General features: G+C 41.4%; 1 long non-coding RNA gene across 1 annotated transcript; it reads right to left on the bottom strand.

The window, feature by feature from the left end:
- Positions 1-6,987: 6,987 nt before the first annotated feature.
- On the bottom strand, positions 6,988-8,968 carry LOC307018228. The gene is made up of 3 exons (XR_013802380.1): positions 8,464-8,968; positions 7,673-7,752; positions 6,988-7,115 (listed from the first exon to the last, which is right to left on the bottom strand). It is a non-coding gene; the product is annotated as an uncharacterized lncRNA (long non-coding RNA).
- Between the last annotated feature and the right edge of the window lie 4,081 nt (positions 8,969-13,049).

Here is a 13,049-nt window from a genome sequence, read left to right as displayed (position 1 = left end):
ATTGTATCATGTCATATCGTGTCACACTATGTCGCACGTTATCATGTCGTATTGTGTCTTGTCGTATCGTACGAGTGAATTCCTGCATTCAAAATCTTACTTAAGTAAAATGGTACTAAAGTATTGGCATCAAAATATAATTAATTACCAAAAATGTAAGTAATCTTTATGCATAATGGTCCATTTCAGAATCATATATATATAATGACTGGATTATGAATGCAATAATGTGTCTATCACAGCTGGTAAAGATGGAGCTCATTTTAAGTACTTTGTATATTATCTTAACCTAAAACAGGGGTCTGCAACCTTTTTGACCAAAAGAGACATTTTGCTCCTTTTTCCCAAAACATTTTTTGTCTGGAGCCGCAAAACATATTTCATAGCTTGATAGCTAATAAAGTTGTATTTATTGTTATATCATACAAAAACTACAGTTTTTTTGCATTTATTAGGCTATTTATTACATTATATACAACTGTTAACCTCTAATAAGAAACAAAGAACTCCTATAAGGAGAATTACAAATAATACACAGGCCTACTTTAAAATAAACTAAACACAGCACTTGGGGAGTCCTCTGCACATTTGAAGGAAAAAAAAAAATTATTAAAATGTGCCCACTTTGAAATAAATAAAACATATAGCTGCACCCTAAAAAGAGTTAAAGGTAGAGTAGGTAAGAATGGAGAAACCAGCTCGAGTGCGCTAGAATTTGAAAATACACAACCGGAAAAAATCTGCCTCTTCCTTCAGACTTCCTTACAGAGTCCGTCCTCCAACACACACGAACGCACACATGACCAATGAGGGCACGAGATAAGTTTGTGCACAGATGGAAGGCTGACAGGCAGGTAGGCCATCCAGTTATTTTAGCCGGGCCGGCTAAAATTATTGGTCGTGCTTTTTACAGCGCTACGGCTTCCAGAGATTAATTTGTGTATGTATTTATTGTCAAAGCATTTAATATATTCATTGCTATCGGTACGTTAAGAGCATTCCATGGAATATAACAAAAAGTTTTTTCTGAAATAAATGACATACCCCATTGAATTATGACTGAAGATCGTCAGCTGTCTTCCTCTCCCGTGTTGTTCCTCGATGCGTAAAGGCTGCAGCACCTTTGACAACTTCTCTCTACATATCAAACATACCGGTAAACCAGCATCGTTTGCTGTGAAAGCATATAACTCTGTCCACACAGAATTAAATCCTGTGTTCCTCCGGTACTTTTCTTTGATTTATCCATAGTTCGCTCATCGAGCCGGGGGTCCCCGCACGAGCGCCTCCAAGAAAAGGCGCTCGCGCGGGACCGTAGCAGGATGTGACGCATATTTTAGTTGACCTAATTAAAACCATTTAGTTTTTTATTTATGTGTCACAGTATCACCTCAAAATACAAGATACGAAACATTTTCAACCATGCAACAAAATATAAATAGTCCTACAAATACTTTTATTTTATTTTATTCTTATTTTTGTCTAAGCTCAAGGGAGCCAGAGCAGAGGGCTTAAAGGGCCGCATGCGGCCCGTGGGCCGCGGGTTGCCGACCCCTGACCTAAAATAATATGTCAATAAATATTTATCAGTTGATTTATATTTTATATTTGCCAATAATCTGAAAGTGTCAAGTAACTTAAGCTGTCAGATAAATTAAGTGAAGTGAAAAGTACAATATCAGCTTCCAAAATGAAGTAGAGTATAAGAAATTATAAGATCAAAAAATGTAAATACTCAAAAGTAGAAGTACCTTCATTATATTCCACCGCTTGACATAAATGCAGCACATTTTCGAAACTGCTGTAAGTTGTAAACAATTCATATTTTCCTGAATTCATGCCACATGGTTTCACTTTTTTAAAAGGAAAACAAGATGTTAAGACTCAATCCTGGATAAAGGACATGCTGAGATGGGTGTGTTTTGCAGTATGGCACCAAGATGTGGGTCCTTTGGGAATGTGTTGCTCCGCACAGGGAGTCGAGAAGGGAGTGGAGGAGGGCGCCTTCGATTTTCCATCAAGTGCATCCAAATGCCTTCAGACCTCCCTCTTCACAGCCCTGACAGGCACACCTACAGTACATACACATCATCACCCTCCTGTGCACATGCAGACTGATGGCTGCAGCTGCTGCACACCTCTCTGTGGCTGACTGACATATATATTTAACCACCCACACAGGCTTTACATGACACACGACATGCAAATTGAGGCACACTGACACAGACAGACGGGGCTTTTCCGCTCATTGTTCCACGTGTGCGGGGCTGCCCCCGGAAAATCAGTAGAGATTTGAGGGAGTTTTAACTGGTGCAGGGAACCAGATTGGAGGCTTTGATCGTCATGCTGGAGTCAACCTCCCAAAATGTTGACTATGGGTTATTTAGAAGCTGGAGGCTGCTTTAGACCAACACAAACACACATACAGACTTTTCTGGCATCGACTGTCTGGGTTTCCCTCTCCTCCCAACGCCTTCTCATCTCCATCCTAAATGTGCCAAGCTTTTGTTTTCGAGAGTTTTTTATCTGGAGCTCGACAATACACAGAAATTATAATAAGGCTCCTCTTCTGATATTTTGAGGCTCTGACCCAGTTTTGATTTGTTCCACGGGGGACGTTGCATCGCTTCAAAACACAACTCTAAAATCCTAATAAACAGTGAATCCCCTCTTTAATTGCAGTAGAAGCATTCCCAGCATAAACAAGTGAGGTTTGAAGGTGGAATTCACCAAGGTAATACGATATGTTCACCCTACATAAGAATAAAACAATATCAGATATGAGGAATCAGCCAGATTGAGACAGGTGTGTCTTCAAATTAGGATGTGAGAAACTGAGGGAAGCAGTGAGTGACGGAAGGATACACAAAGTTAGAAGAGTGAACATGAGAAATAGGTACAGAAAGAGCCAGATGGAAGTTTGCACATTCTGCTAACTGCATGTACTGTAGCGTGACGCGCGTCAGTCGCTGTAACCCGCCCGATGAGGAACGAGGCAGATGCATAATGGTGTAGGAGAAGAACTCAAATGTCACTCGGTAATAGACAGCCTGTTATATTAATCCCAGTCAGGGCCCTCCTTGAGACTCACACATCCTTGAGGAGGAGTGTCATAAAAAAATAACGCAGTAAAGAGAACTGTGTTGCAATGCAGCATGAAAAATGCCCTCCATCTGCAGTGACTCAGCCAGTGAATCCAAGGTAAAGAGGAATATGTTTGCCCTCTCTCCTTCTCCTCTCATCTCCACGCTTCTCCGTCTCCCCGTCTCGCTCTACACACACGTTTCAGTTCATGGACTCACTCAAACACACACACACACACACACACACACACACACACACACACACACACACACACACACACACACACACACACACACACACACACACACACACACACACACACACACACACACACACACACACACACACACACACACACACACACACACACACACACACACACACACACACACACACACACACACACACACACACACACACACATCAACGTGTAGACGGCAAAGGGAGGCACTTGCTTTGGCACATTATCAAGGCCTGCTTACATTCATCGGGTCCTGTGTACATACGGATTCAGTCACTGTCCTCAAATAGACATATGAATTCATGCATGCTTGCTCAAACAATCACCACTGTCTTTCCTTTTCTAGATCAAACAGCAGCAGATCTCCCCCCCCCCCCCCCCCCCCCCAGTTGGCTAATCTGTTAATTCTCGTTTGCCAGGGTGAGACAGAAAATAAGGACGATGACGGCCTTCTACGTTAAAACCTCCGGCTATCGGATCTACGTGGTGAGACCGTCTATTGTTACAGGGCTTTCTAATGTAAATAGGCAGTGTACACAACAATCACTACATGCTACTGTCCTAGATAGATACTACTGTGCATTGCAACAACATTAGGCACAAAGACATATTTATGCATGACTGAGTACACTCACATTCATTCTTTGCAGTAGACCGTAGTGAGGCCAAGGCACATGCATAAACAAGCGATTTCTCATTGAGGTGAAATTCCAAATGTGGAGAGTTTCCTATTTCCTTCAGTGGAGGCTTTTATGGTATTTCCACAACAAAAGCCTCCACTTCTTGAGATCAAGAGAGGATGTCAAGGAAAATTCATAAGCACTAACCAAAGAGCTGAATCAGTTTGCACTTTTGGCAGATGCATAGCAAACGAATACAGCCTTTGATTGAGCCGATGTAAAACATTTTTGTGAGGTCAAGGAAAGATATGAAGCATAATTCGTAGAGACTTAAGAAAATAAAACTGCACTGCCAAAAGAGATTCTTTTTTTAAAACAAGTTTTTAACGCATAGAAAACTAGTGAAGAACAATCTCAATGCTGTATAATTCAATTAAGGGTTCCGTCCAAAACGGTATGATGTGACGGGGTCAGTTTTAATGGGATCTGATGTGTTTTTATATTAAGTATTGCTGTGTTTTAATTTTGGGTGTGCTTGTAGCAACATGTATGTAATTTCCCACTGCCCCTGAACTGAGCACCATGGAACGGCGGCAGCAGCAATCAGTGAGGCGACGTTCCGTCGGGAAATGGACGTAGGGTCCGTGACGTCACCCATAGGATTCTGCAGAGTTGCCGAGAAGCCCTTAGTAGGCGGAGTCGGCCACTAACGGTCAGAGTTCAACTCCCGCCTTCTCCAGCCTGCTCCAAATAAGGGCAAAGAGGCGGAGCCGAGGCGGGACCTGCTGCCACCGAGCTGAAAGTTCCAGAGCTAGCTGAAACTACCAAGCTAAACTAACATGCTCCCCATCTGCACACTGCAGTGGCATTTTACGTTTCTAAGGTAAGCGGACATGAAACTATTCAGCAAAACTATAAATATAACTATAAAGTTATTGAGTTTTTAGCATAATACTTCAGAATCTTAAAATCCCTTAACGTTTGTATGCAATTGTGCTAAATTCAACACTGGAATCAAGCAAATATTAATATGTTTGCATGACATTAGTTATTTATATTTTGATATCACTTAATTATACGTTTAATACATTTAAGTCAAGCTAAGGCACATGTGATGGTAGCTTGTTAGTGCTCTTACCTGTGAGGCCTCCTCCAAACAGCATAATAACCAGACTGTATCATTAAAACTAAGTACCAGTTCTAGATCCTTGACTTTTGAAAAACAATTCAAAAGACAACATGTATTTAAAGACCAATCTTTATTTGAATGTGCTTCTTAACCTGATATATTAGTTATACAGTAATAGTATTGACAATCTAAAAAAATTGAGCAACTCAACAGTCAACTTTATATTTCTTATTGTCTAAAGCAGTGGTCACCAACCTTTTTAAGCCCAAGATCATCGACCTCGGCCTAGGTGAAAGGCGAGATCTACCTATTGCAGAATTGAGTGAAAAAGACGGCCCAGACAATGCTTCCAATTTGAGGCCTTTTATATAGGCTGATTGCATCTGAATTACTGTTACAATGAAGGCTCCATAATCAGCTCACGGCATATAGGCAGGGGTAAAGTGCTATTGGGGGACGGACCTCACCTCACCTCCTCAAGGGGGGTCCAGGGGGATGCTCCCCCGGGAAGATTTTTTTTTAAATATTGAAGTTGAAAGCATCAATCTGGTGCACTTTGAGAGCAATATGAAGATATCTATGGTTTCATCTCTCAGCACCCATATGAAACAGAACTGTAAACAGATTTTCTTTTTCTTTATGGATATTTTACAAATCACATTAAACTGTATTCTTGTTTTACTGCCATATAGTATTTCATACCTGTTTTTCATTTATTCTCTTATTGTTTGTATAACTATAATGATCATATGAAGGTGTGCCGCGTAAATAATCTTTTGAATAATTTGTGACAAAACTGTTCTAAACACTCAAGAGTCCTTTAGCTCACCTGAGCCCCTCAGTCTGACAGGAGAGGACTCTCCTCCAGCTTGTTGTGGAAACAGCTACTTATGTCCGTTAGTGCATCTAGCTAACCAGATGCTAACATCACGGTCCCCGCTAGCACCGGTCCCTCCCTCTCTCTCCCTCTCTCCCTCTCTCCCTCACTCCCTCTCTATCACACTAAATGCGCTATCGCCACACACACACAGAGCCGAGCTTGAATGACACAAGCACACGTGTATTTCCATGCAACTCTCTGATTGGTCTGGTGTGTTGCCTCTGTTGCGTTCACTGAACATGGGAAATTACAGACCTGCCGTCGTCTCTTGTGTCATGATGAGGTTCACGTAAAGCACGGTTAATGTATTACATTATTGAGGTGTCTCAAATATACGTCAATCAAGTGGCACCTGCTAACGCGGTGGTGGATGATAGGTTTACATCTAAAAACGTATTTTTCAAACATTATTATTTTAATTTAATTTTCTTTCTTTTGTTACTTTTTTTTTTAACGGTCCGCGATCTACCCGCACCACACTCGCGATCGACCGACTGGTTGGCGACCACTGGTCTAAAGCATTTGTTATTTTCATTTTCCCCCTCTCATATTCAGTGTGGACGGATTGAGACAGCGTGGTGTCCAGAAAGCTGCAGAGAGCTGTGATGGACGTCCTTTCTGTTGGTTTGGAGAGGACTGAGGGTCTTTCCTCTGTGAGGAGGTCCAGGCCTGATGGAGGAGCCCACGCTGGGCAAAGCTGATACCAACTGCACAGGTCTAGTCTGTCACTTTATTTGACTAAATGTGTTTACTTTAATAGTTTTACACCTTCTGTCCATATGTGCTTTTTATTTAAAACATGTTTGATTAAGTTTTGGTTCACATTTCAATAAATTGTATTTGTATTTGCACTCCTTTTGTCGATTATTCTTACTGAAAATGTTAGATTACATCTGACTGAAGATTGGCGCCATTTATTTGTGACGTTGCAAACTCTGCGGCACAAGGGATGTGAAGCTCATAAAGCGAGGCAAATAGAAATAATCAGCTGATGGAGTGTAGATGTGGAAATAGGTGCATTCAATCAGCTGACTGTTTTTACAATAAAAGTAGTTTACTGGTCTTAAAATCTCATACTATCAGCTTTTAATTTTCCTCTTGGATGTTCTTCTTGACCCTCAGAGAAGGAGCAAATGTTGTGTCTTTCAGGCAGGTCCTTTCCTAACAAAAATGACAGGAAACATAAAACATTATTGCAGAAAAAGTGTGTTATTTATGAAAGCAGTGTGTTTGTGTGTTTAGGGGCTGTAGATATAATTATTTTGTAATTGTAATGTTTGTTTTTTATTTCAACAGTGAGCTACAAAAACAATCAGATTATGAATGAAAAGTATGAAGTTCATCAACATTGAAATATATGTTAACTTATTATCAAAATAATATTTAACTGTTATCAAAACGTAGTGCAACTGTAGAAGCTTGCTCTGTTGTCTCACTGAAAGAATAACTTTTACCACGTTTTTTACAGACAATATTGAGAGATAAATAGTAGCAGTTCTCACTATGCGTTAAATATCTTTGCCTTTAATACATTAAATTAGAAAGCTGACAAAATCATATTGCTTGTTAACATCTAAATGTAACTTTTTGCACAGAAAAAACCCTCAACTTCACTGGTGTGTAGGTGACCTAGTATTGTTTAATGGAATGTATATCAGTGTATTAAAGTCAATACTTTCTTGATTTTTTGTACAGTATGAAAAAAATAGTATTTGTACCTGTGCTGAAGTTCACTGCTGTGAGGAGTCCAGTTCTGTCTCTCACTCTCTGGTCCAGCCTGTCTGCATCACCTGGACACCTTAAACAAACAGATATATATGTAAAGTACCATGTGTACAAACAATATAACTGATTCTCCTCTGTTGAACATGTTGGATTGTGTATTGTCCGAGTCAGGGTCCTTTTTATTTTACTGTAACTTTGGAAGTTGTGTTACCAATGCTTACTGTTTATTTGATACCAATTTGGTAATGCAATTCATAAAAACAACAAGGTTTGGGTTTGTTCTTCAGATGACTGTGATGTTAACGTGTAAGCTCAATAATGAACTCCAGCTCAACCAACCATATTGTAATATCTAAGTAATCCTCTTGAAATATGACATTAATAATTGTAATATACACACATCTTGTTGTGAGGTTGATTTCACATACACTACTTTGACATTAGCTTGTCTACATACTTGAGCATAGCCAATTTAAATTAACCTTAGCATGCATACAGTTCCTACCTACATAATAATCATCTCTCTAAGTTACAAGGATGACCTTATTTTATCAACCTCAAACAGAAGCCGTTTGTTCAACAGTATTATCCCACTTAACGCTTAACACTTGTCTATTTCATTTTAACCTTTATAAATATAGTTTATGATTTTAACTTGGAGGCTACTATTAGCATCGTTAGCACCGACGTAGCTACTGGCTTACACGCTAACCCAAGCCGTAACATTAATTACGTAGTTGATTAAAATCATTAACACATAAATAAGTACTCGAATTTCACTTACCGCAAAACCGCATTCATGCACCGTCTGTTTCAACCGCAGAGCGAGTCACAATAGTCCGATATATAAGCATGAAGAACAAACAAACACGGCCGGGGGCAAGTTGTGTTCCCTGGATGAGCTGAACAGGCAGAGTGCCTGTAGCTTCACGGAGCAGCTAGCAGAGAGACAAGAAGCTAACAGCAGCAGTCACTTCACAGAGCCGTCACTCAATGTGACCACGCCCTAATTTATGCAAAAACTTTAAGACCTAATATAAATAAAAGGGTCTTGTTAGAAAACAATTCACTCACAGATCCATAATCATGAAGGTGGAATCTAACTATATTCATAATAATATTTATTGCATCCATGGGTAGAAACATGTTTTTTTCTGCTGTAAAGTTGGGCATTTTAACATGGGGGTCTATGGAAATTGCTCCTTTCTGCAGTCAGTCCCTATCGGCCAATATATGAACTGCAGTGTGTGCCACTTCCGTATTGGCGTCCCGGCTCTTCCACAGAGTTTGCCGCTTGGTCGGGACGTGTTCTTTGGTGTCAGTTTGGTATGAGGTGTGACTTGTGCCAAAGAACAAACTCACTGAGCTCACTAACGTGTCGATCGCCGTGACTATGCCGCGAGAGAAGTAACGTGACACTCTCGTCGCCACCCCTCTCGTCTGAGAAGCTACGTGACGTCTGCGTCTGAAGTTACTTTACTTTGACCTAATAACCCAGTAATGTTACAGCTACGCAGTTGCTGTTCAAGTGAGACTCTATTTCAATATAGTTTTGGTATTCAAATAATGTTACACCCCTTGTATGCCCTGAACGCAAAAACAACCAGAGACAAGAATATATATTTAAATATGTATTGTTTTATGTTTAGTTGACAAAATAGTCACTGTGCTACATTTTGCTGCACTCAAGCATACATCTGAAGACAAGAGTTGTGTCCGCCTTTGGCCACAAGGGGGAGTATTGTATATTTATATTTTGTATAGATGTTGCAACTATAAAGAGCCTTGGCAATACTATATGTAACTGAGGTCGTGCTAATTGAATTGAGTATGCCTTTAAGTGAGCTGTCAGGAGGAAACAAAGGTTCACCAACACATTGCACTCTACTGCTGAGAAAGGCTGTACAAAGACGTGAAACAATGTGCTGCAATGTCTGTGTATTTTTGAAGAATGCAAAGTAAAGGAAGAAAGTAATAACTCGCACTGAGTCTTGATACATAACGTTATTTCCTTATTTTCATTTGAGAAACACTATCCAATGATGTATTATTTCTGTGTTACACACACACCATTACTGAATTACCTACAAGGACGGACAAAACAAGGACAACACACATGATTATTTTTCAATTACAGTATATTTATTTAAGTAACTAAATTGTGATATCAGTTTAATCAGTAATGTATGTAGTGTATGGGTGTTATGTGTCAGTATATCAAGCAAAGAGAGATAGAGAACATCTTGAATGTTATGCAATAAAAATAACTTTATATATTATAACAGATAACAAAATGTAAAAAAAACTATTTACAACATTCGAAATAGGAACCAAAAGACAACAGGCTCAGTGACCAGAAACCGACAAAACATGCCACAATCTTAATAAATATTGCCTGATTTGCAAGTGTATGAAATATACAGAAATGCAAAGAAAGGGGAAGCGTTAAACTCTAAACAGAAAATGCTACACAATCCCAAAAATCTGACATACATATTTACAAGAGATTTACTGGTGAACAGGAATCTTAAAATTAAAAGGCGATGTACTTTCCAAAAGCATGGACTCTTGCAAAAATAGTCAAGCTTAAAAATGTCCAGGTTCTGCTTGACTCATGTTACAAATTGCTGTACGAGGAAATGAGCAGAGCCCCGATAGAAGTCTGTAGAAAGCCACAAAGAAGAGTTTTCCCTCTGAGGCTGAAACGCAGCTAGCCAGGGCAGTGGACAGACGCAACATGGAGAGGAGGGTTCGGGCGGAGAGAGAGAGAGATTAGGCACATTTCCATTATTAATACAAATCCAGAAACGAGCAATTAAATATTGGCTACATCTAAAAGAAAGTGACCCCCACTCCTACCACCACAAAGCCCTGCAGCATTAAGAGATGAACAAGTATGATGAGTCCACTCTCTCAGCTGGTCATGACACTCTGTTCACAAACCGGTTCACACTGTTCTGCCTCAGGACCAGTCTGAGCCCACAACTATTAGAGTCAACCAGATTATAAGAAAACACACAAAAAACGACCTCACTTATTGGAACACTGAGCGCGTACTTTGGGCGCACATATGATACGTCGCCGTGAGATCTGACGTCTGACAACGTCGTGGCGCCGCCTGTATTGTACGTCAACCCATTCAAAATGGATGGAGGCGTTGGCGTACGTTGACACGTCAGTGCTCCGCTCAGTTAGCTTAGTTATCTGTTCTTTGGCACAAGTCACACCTCATAGGTTGGTGTGTAATGCCCCTTTCACACCAACGCGTTTTCAGCTCCGGCTCGGAGCTGGAGCCTGAAAAGTAAAAAGCTACAAAAAATTGTCGGTCTAGAGCAGGGGTCGGCAACCGCTGGCACGCGGCACCGGCAATTGTATTTTCGGATCTTGAACGAGACCGCCGCCAGAGCGTGTCTCCCCGTTACCTGCAGAAGGAAGCCATGCACGCAACGCAGCCCCGCTCTCTTTAACTCCAGGTGACTTTCTGCCGCTTTCCTCCGTGGCGCAGTGCTGATCGTTTCACCACAGAGGAAAGCACTTCACTAATTGCAGTACCCATAAGGAGCTGTACAAATGCCGCAGTTTTTGCGTGGCTGTTTATTTAGTTGAAAGCCCAGTGGCGATCTGGTCATCTCTGATCGAAATAATATGCTACAAAGGGGCGGACTGGCCATCTGTGTGTTGAACTTTCCTGTCGGCTCCCAGACCATAGTCGAGGAAGGCAGAAGCAACAAGCTTCAGGTTCAATAACCCACTTTAGCTTAAATGACTGGAGAGAGGCGAGCTCTTCTTGGGAGGCCTTTGCATTTATTTAGCTGTTCTTCTGTTTCACAAAATACATCACAGACCTCTGTTTTTCTGCTTCCTCGTTATACTTCCAGAAACATACACACGTTCCCTCACTGTCGCTCTACCATCCACAAACACACATGCACAAGCCACACCCCTCTCTCTCTCTTAAAGGGACAGCGATCTCATCTCACTCTGCATGACCCTAATATCATAACATGTGTGCTCTGGAGAATCATAATTATTATTATGCCGTTTAAACCAATTATTTAAATGTGTTTGTTAAATTCTGCATCATGTAAGTTGCGCTGACAGGTCCACACACTGCTTCCCCGCAGCGAGGCTCCACCGCCCTCCTGTTGACAGTTCACGAGTGTCAAGCTCCCCAATCCCCCCCCCCCCCCCGTTGATGATTCTCGATCGTTGACACGCTGATACATTTTTTTTTTTAAATGGCACTTCATATCAAAAAGGTTGCCGACCCCTGGTCTAGAGGCATGAGCTTCGGAGCTAAGAGGCGGCGTCGCTTACGTCGAGGCGTGCAGGAAACTAAACCCACCTCCCCTGAACATGGGTCGACTGAAGAGTCTCGTCATGCCTGCCTACAAGCAGTAGTGCTGAGCAAAGTGACTAGAAGGCAACCACACACTTATAAAAAAAAACACACTTTATAAAGTCAGGCAACACTAACAAGGCTTTGTGTGATTCTGTTTATTTGCACCTTACTTTGACCATCCGTTTGCTGTTATTGATCATTTTGGAGAGCAGGCAGACGTTTTGTTTTGTATTATAGCAGCTATCGGATGGAATCAATACATGGGCTGCACAGGTTGTCATGTCCGACTATCACAAGTAGAATCATAATGAAAAATACGCCGGTAAAATGTGCCTGTAGAAAACGGCTTATGCCACAATAGGATAGCAATAGCAAGTAGTCAGTTTACCTTCGGTTGCTATGCTAACATCACCCATTTTATACCAGAGACACTTTAATAACAGCGTTGTGATGCCAAACAGCGTCAATTCAGACTGACACACATTCACTTAAGGGGAATTGGGGATATGTATCAGCTGCTTGTGTGACAGTCAGACAGTGAATACTTTAGAGAGGCCGCTCTAAAGTATTAGCTAACCCGGAGCTAACGGGAGAATAAACTCCAGTGGAAGAGCAGCACTGCAGCGGTCAGTAAATGCAGCTGAAACACATTAATAAACAATGAACCACGGCACTCTGGAGAAAAGTATAAGCTTGGAGAAGTCGTTATTTGATTTAATCTGACTTCGTATGATTAAAAGCAACACGATCATCGACCCAACGCAGTCCCCGTTGTTGTGACGTCATGACGCAGCAGCGGCTGCACCAGTCGGGCTCTGGGTGGTGTGAACAGAGCGGGAGCAGAAAAGGGAAACCGGAGCTGAACCAGAAAAGCTCTAGCTCGGAGCTAGAACGGGAAAAGCGCTGGTGTGAAAGCCGCATAAGAGGCTTAAGAGGAGCGCAGGATTTAAGTAGCAGAGCGCAGCACGAGCAACAGAGAAGGCAGGAGGCAACAAGCATACGGGAAAACACAGGAAGCAACGAGCCCA

This window comes from Notothenia rossii, assembly GCF_949606895.1.
Source record: "Notothenia rossii genome assembly, chromosome: 9".
Taxonomy (NCBI): domain Eukaryota; kingdom Metazoa; phylum Chordata; class Actinopteri; order Perciformes; family Nototheniidae; genus Notothenia; species Notothenia rossii.
Note: the sequence above shows the minus strand (reverse complement) of the source record. Positions and strands in the feature narration are given on the sequence as shown.